The sequence below is a fragment of the Convolutriloba macropyga genome, chromosome 8 (assembly GCF_964194025.1).
Source record: "Convolutriloba macropyga chromosome 8, txConMacr16.3, whole genome shotgun sequence".
Taxonomy (NCBI): domain Eukaryota; kingdom Metazoa; phylum Xenacoelomorpha; order Acoela; family Convolutidae; genus Convolutriloba; species Convolutriloba macropyga.
The window spans coordinates 27306409-27313750 of NC_134475.1; positions in this window are offsets into that span (position 1 = coordinate 27306409).

Here is a 7342-nt window from a genome sequence, read left to right on the forward strand (position 1 = left end):
GTGGGATGAACAACTACCCATACAAATAAGCAGAAGACTTCAGAAAATACTAGATTCATACTTCGAAATGCCTGAAGTACATCTTACCAGAATACTAACAAGTCTTTGATACTCTGAGAGCAGTGCTGAATTACACATATTTGTTGATGCCTCAACAGCTGCAATGGCAGCCGTAGCGTACCTGCGAATAACACGCAACCATTCAGAGGTAACAGAAACTTGTTTCCTGATTGGAAAATGCAAAGTTGCTCCAATCAAGCAAACAAGCGTACCCAAACTTCTAATTGGAGTTAGGCTACATTCTACAATCATGAAAGAATCCTCTTTCACAATTGACAAAACTGGATTGCGTCTTCCAAAAATATCCTGTATATACTGCAAACCGACTCAGAGAAATTGCAGCATCAACCAAAACAAAACAATGGAGGCGAATTTCCACATTGAACAATCCAGCCGACCCTGGCACTCGTGGCCTAGATCCACGTGAATTACCTCTCAAATGGTTGCAACCCCCAGAGTTTCTGTCAGCATCAGAGCAAATCAGTAACCAGCCTGTACTTTCAAAACCAGCTGTCGTAGCAACAACAGCACATACAGCTTCAAATGCTCCAGAGCCAATCATAGACCCAGCACATTTTTAGTCTTGGACGAAAATGCTACTGACCTTAGCCTCTGTCTTTAACTTACTGTCCAGAGCAAAGAAACTTCGTGACAGCAAACAACAGTACATGACCGATGACATTGATCTCTCTCGGATGCACTTGATCAGAAGTTCTCAAGAGAACTCATTTCACACGACAGTTTCATCATTAAAAAAGGGCCTCAAGCGCCACAGTAAATGCAAACTACGGCCTTTGAACCCAATCCTCGATCAAAACGACATACTCCGTTCATGTGGAAGACTTCAATTTGCTCCTGATGCACTTGAAATAGAAAAGTGTCCAATTATTCTGCATGCCAAAGACACAATCACACGTTTGTACCTAGAACATGCTCATCGCATATGCATTCATCAGGGAACAGAACCCGTCAAAGCGTTTCTTCAGCAACAATACATCGTATTTGGCTTGCGAAGGCATAAAATTTCGCTGTTTCTTAAGCAGAAGATTTAATGCAGAGAACATACAACCGATCATGGCTCCTCTTCCCGCTTTCCCTTTCACATCAGCCGCAACACAATTCCCGTTTTCCATTAGAGATGTCGACTTCTTTTGGACCATTTTGTATAGAGGACACAAAAGGAAATCTTGAAAAACCTTATGGTTTAATTTTCGCGTGCTTGATCACGAGAGCAGTTCACCTTGAAAGCTGCCTAGATCTCAACAGCGGTACTTTTCTAAATGCATTTCGACATTTCACCAGTAGACGATGTCAACCAGAGCTGCTGTACAGTGATAATGGAAAGACATTCATCGGAGCGCCAGAAGAGCTGAAGAAAATTGTAAAGAGCCTTGACAACGACAAAATTTACAACGCTCTTGCTGCTACACGACTTGGAAATTCAACCCGCCCTATGGCCCCCACTTTGGCAGTGTTTGGGAGCACTTGATACAGACGGCGAAAAGAACGCTGCTGATCATTCTAGGCTCGAAACGACTCTCTCTTGACGTATTCCAAACAATACTGTTAGAGAGCGAAACCATCATGATTTCAAGACCTCTCACAAATATCGCTGATCTTCCCGATAACGAGATGCCTCTCACACCTAACCACTTCCTGATAAGTCGTCCATTTAACTCTCTGCCACTAGAAAATTTGACAGCCAGATTCCATCAACAGATGATGAACCACTTCTGGAAGCGACTTGTCAAAAAATACCTACCGACACTACTCAAAAGATCAAAATGGAATGAGAACAACCAGTCGACAATAAAATTTAAGGATTTTATCTGGATCTTGAATGACTCTTCGTGGAATTTGGCCTCTTGGGTGTGTGTTAGAGGTGTAACCTGGACGAGATGGACAACATCGTGTGGTGAAGGTAAAAACGGCTTACGGTACGTTTGTTTGCCCCATTTCCGCACGCGCACGCGTTTTGGCTGATTAGCCACGTTTTTATAGTTTTTTTCACGTAACGGTTTCTAGGCAATTTGGGTTACCCAATCTTCGACGACCTCTCCAAACGTGTTGCTGGCCCCTTGTTTTTCTTGGAGCTTGTTGTGAAACAATCAAGTCAAGCGCATGAAAACTTGACTCAAGTCTTTGAACAAGTTGAAAACGGTTACCCGCAAATATGTAATCTTCAAAAAAATAACAAAAACCTCTACTCAATGTAATCTTTTGACTGGAGAACTTTTTCCCATATATATATATATATATATATATATATATATATATATATATATATATATATGTATATATTATATATATATATATATATACATATATATATATATATATATATATTTAGAACATAGATAAAGTGTTCTAAAATTTTTACCAATTTGATTAAATTTATGCAACCTCATTTGTGCTAATGACGGGCCATATGCGTAACAATGCGAAACAAAGCAGTTGCTCTTTCTTGCTCTTTTTATGCGATCCAAAAGCTTTGAAATTCACGTTGCCTTATTGTCAAAATGGCCAACCAAGAGAACCTTACTACAGGAAACATTTCCGAATTGAAGCAAATATTGAAGAACTTACCAATACTGTAACACAGCAAAAACTAGTCATACAAAATTTTACAGATCATCTCGAAAATCTTGAGAACAACCAAATTACTTCAGAAAATAACATCTATCAGTTAGAAAAAACAATTAACAGCAGTAGAAATGTATCAAAACAGACCGTTTCTTATTTTTACTAACCTCGACATCCCAGCTGATGGTAATGTACTTGCACGAATTTTACAGATAGTAAACAACAACTTACAGGTTAGTTTGAAGCCCGATGAAATCTCGATTGCCAACCCAATAAAAAATGGAAACATTGCGCCTGTTATTGTTCAATTTTTATATCTGCAACAAAGGGAAATATTTCTGAAACGTGCTTCATGGTTAAGAGGTCTGAGAAATTCAATGATGAATTCTATTTTTAATCATGAACGGCTGGCAAAAAAGGATGTTATCATTGAAAAAAAGCTCGAGAACTGGACATTCACTTTAAAATTAAGAAATCACACTTATGGGCTTTTGATGGTGAAAGATATCAACCAGTTGATGACATCAGTGAGCTCTCGGATTATCAAAGGAGACAACAAAAGAGTTTGCAAACTATACAAAATAGTGGTACTCCATTCTTGAACAACAAAAGAACCTATGTTTTTTTCCTGATATGGACGCAACATACAATGGAAAAGATATACCTATGAACGAAAAACAAAATATGTACCGTGTTTCATTTCAGCAAAATAAAAAACTTATGCATCAAAAAACCAACATTCACGGTCTTGCTTGTTAATATCCAGTCTCTAAACGAACAACTCGAGGAACTTCAGGTTTTTTGCAAACATTTAAGTCCCTACCAACTGTGATTTGTCTGGTTGAAACTTGGATACAGGAGGGTTCTCGTGAAGAACACTTTAATATATCACTTTAATATATACGAGAACTGGACATTCACTATAAATTTAAGAAGTCACACTTATGGGCTTTTGATGGTGAAAGATGTCAACCAGTTGATGACATCAGCGAGCTCTCGGATTATCAAAAGAGAGAACAAAAGAGTTTGCAAACTATACAAAATAGTGGTACTCCATTCTTGAACAACAAAATAATCTATGCTTTTTCGCCTGATATGGACGCAACAAACAATGGAAAAGATATACTTATCAACGAAAACAAAATATGTACCGTGTTTCATTTCAGCAAAATAAAACTTATGCATCAAAAAACCAACATTCACAGTCTTGCTTGTTAATATCCGGTCTCTAAACGAACACCTTGAGGAACTTCAGGTTTTTTTCCAAATATTTGAGTCCCTAACAACTGTGATTTGTCTGGTTGAAACTTGGATACCGGAGGGTTCTCATGAAGAACACTTTAATATATCAGTTTATCAGAAAATAAATGCTAAAAACAGGGTGGGAATTGATGGCGGAGTACCCATGTTTTGTAGGGAGGATATTCTTATCTTAGAAAGCTTTGCAACGAACTATGATGAGAGCCTAGGTTTAAAAATTAGAACAAACAACGAAAATTATACTTTGATTACATACTATGTACCCCCAGGGTTCAATAAAAATCAGTTCTTGACTGAATTTTACAGCTATCTTGAGACTAAGGTGGGTACGAACCAAAATCTTATTATATGTGGAGACTTCAATATAGATCAATTATCTCTGATCTCTATAAAAAAGCGATTTGAAGATGATATCTCTAATAATGGTATAAACCTAATGGATTCGGGTATAACTAGAGAAACGTCATCAACAAAATCATCGCTCAATTTATTTCTGACAACTATCAAAAAAGATCAATGCATAGTAATTTCTATCAGTTACGAAACTACCGATCATTATCCCGTATTTTTTTATCTAAAAAATTATGATAAAAATCAAAATAAAAGCATTTAAAGGTCGTAGTATGTCTGTTTTCATCAACAAAATCCGTTTTTAAAAATACTTAAGGGAACTGGAAAATAACCTAAACATATTTCAGAACAACAATACGGATCAAACTTTCAACGCATTTTGTAATTTTTTACATTTTGTAGTCGACAAATACCAGCCTTTGGTTGAAATCAAAGAAAAGAAAAATAGGAACCAATGGGTCACAAATCGATTAAAAAATCATTTTGAACAAAATGGTTGAGAACAAAAAATAACATTGATAAAAATAGATATCTTCAACTGAAAAGCAAGAGCACTCAAATCATGAACAATGCAAAAAAAATTTCATGCAAAACAAAATTAACAATTGTGGTAGGGACTCAAAGAAAATGTACAAAATCATAAACAAATCGATAGGCAGGAACAGCAGAAGTGATGTGAGTTTAAACCTTGTTTTCAATAATATTGGAACTGATAACCCCAGTTCCATAGCTGACAATTTCAATGCACATTTTGTAACTGTTGCAGATGAAATAGTTAAAAAATTACCACAAATAAGATTTCCTTCATTTAAATATGCTGAACTACAATCTATGATGCTACATGAAACAAATGTGGTAGAAGTGCTTTCACAAATAGCAGGCCTGAAAAATTCTTTTGCGGATGGTGTGGATCTGATCATTAACACCTTTATAAAGAGATTTGACAGAACTTTAGCCCCATTTTAGTTAATCATATCAATGAACGTTTTTTGCGAGGAGTTTCCCAAATAACCTAAAACGAGCAACTATCCAACCACATTCCAAAACGGGATCAAAAACTGATGTCAATAACTATCGACCAATTTCGATTTTGCCGTCTTTTGGAAAAATATTTGAAAAATTTATGAAAATCGAAATTCTCGACTTCATAGAGAAATTCAAAATTCTTGATGAATATCAGTTTGGTTTCCGCAATTGGAGATCAACAGTTGATGCACTCTTAATAAGGTGGAAAACTTAAGGTTGGAAAAAGTGGAAAACATAAGGTTGGAAAAAGAAAAAGGGAACAATATCACCATGGTCTTCTTAGATTTGAAAAAGGTTTTCGACACGGTAAATCACTCGCTGCTCTTGAAAAAATTAGAAAACTTTGGATTTAGGGGTCAGGTATTAAGCTGGCTTTCTTCATATTTCAAATTAAGAACACAGTGTGTTATATGAAAAAATAGAATATCGAAAGAACTGATAGTAAAAAATGGAGTTCCTCATGGTACTGTTCTGGGTCCTGTTTTGTTTATACTGTACATTAATGACTTTGTGGACGCTTGTAAATTATCCAATCCGTATTTTTTTGCCGATAACACCAGCCCCCTTTTCAAAATAAGACCAACTTCTGAAGATGTAAATACTGAAATTCATTCGGTTTCACATTAGCTTAATCAAAATGAATTCGATTTAAACAAGCCAAAGACTTTTGCAATGAATTTTTTTGAAACTAAGGCAAACACAAACATTCAAAATTGCGCGGTTCAGAAGTGCACCCACAAACATCTAGGAGTAATTCTAGACGCGAATTTATTTTTCAAAGCACACGTGGAATCCGTATGTTTAAAATTAAAGAAGTGGATCGGAATAATTGCAAGGCTGACGAAAACTTGCAGTCGCAACACCATTTTGATGTTCTATAAAACTACCGTGGTACCATTTTTGAGTATGGATTTCTTATTTATGGTGGAACAACGTTAAATAAGCTTCAAAAAATTGAACGGTTACAAAAGAAAATTTTGAGAATTGTCTTTAGAAAGAAACCAAGTGACTTCATCTTTGAAACTTTACTCGAGTTCAAAATTTTAACATTTGGTGAACTATACATGAAACAACTGCTTTCATTCAGCCTTAAATCATACTTTGGTTTACAATCAAACAAAATGATGAATGAGATTTTGACCGCAAATCAAAATTTTTCCAACTATACTCGCTCGAAAATCACTTGCATTATACAAACAAAAACCTCAAAAAGAAATTCAATTCAGACATCTCTGGGTTATCGCGGTAGAATTTTGATAATTTTTCTACTGAAACACAAAATACTACCTCAGCTTGAACGAGAGACCATGTCCTGTATAAAAGTTAAAAAACTAGTCAATGCACTTCAATATAGCTTGATCATTCAAAACGATGCTCTAAAAAAACTCTAGTCTTAAAATATAATCAGGGCGCTTAATTAAGATACGTTAAAATTTGCGCGCGTCCACTCCTGATGAAAATTTGGATTTATATAGCTTTAATAGTGGATTCTGCTGTGTCCACAACTTCTGCATGCTTTATAAACTAACATGTGAAATTCAAATTGATGACTTGTTTTGTTTAGTCAAGTAAACTGAAAATATAACCCAAGGGTTAAATATTTTAAGTTTACAATTGTATGAACAAAATTAGTACAATATTAAAAATCAAAATTAATGGTTCCGTTTTTTAAAGGTAAAAAAAACTTTTGAAGCCACCAACTTTCCTTTCCAACGGTACAAGTTTGAATTGTTGGAGTAGATGCTGTTTTAACATAGTCTGGACTTCACGCCGAAGTTTATTTCATTTTTGGATGCTTCTTTTTTGTAATGATCGACTGATCAACCTTAAGAGAATTAGCTGTTCAGTTCTGTTGTTTTTTCTTACTAAGACATTACCACATAGAAAAAAAATCTCAGTGCCGTCTGATTTCAATAAAGAAATATCATTCCTAAGTTTTGAAACACTCATCTGGCTTATTAAAAGTTCTGTTGGCAAAATGTTAGATTTTACTAAGAGATCTGTAGATCTCTCAAATTTTTTTCTCATATAGCAAACTTTAATTCCCAAATTGATTTGTCGA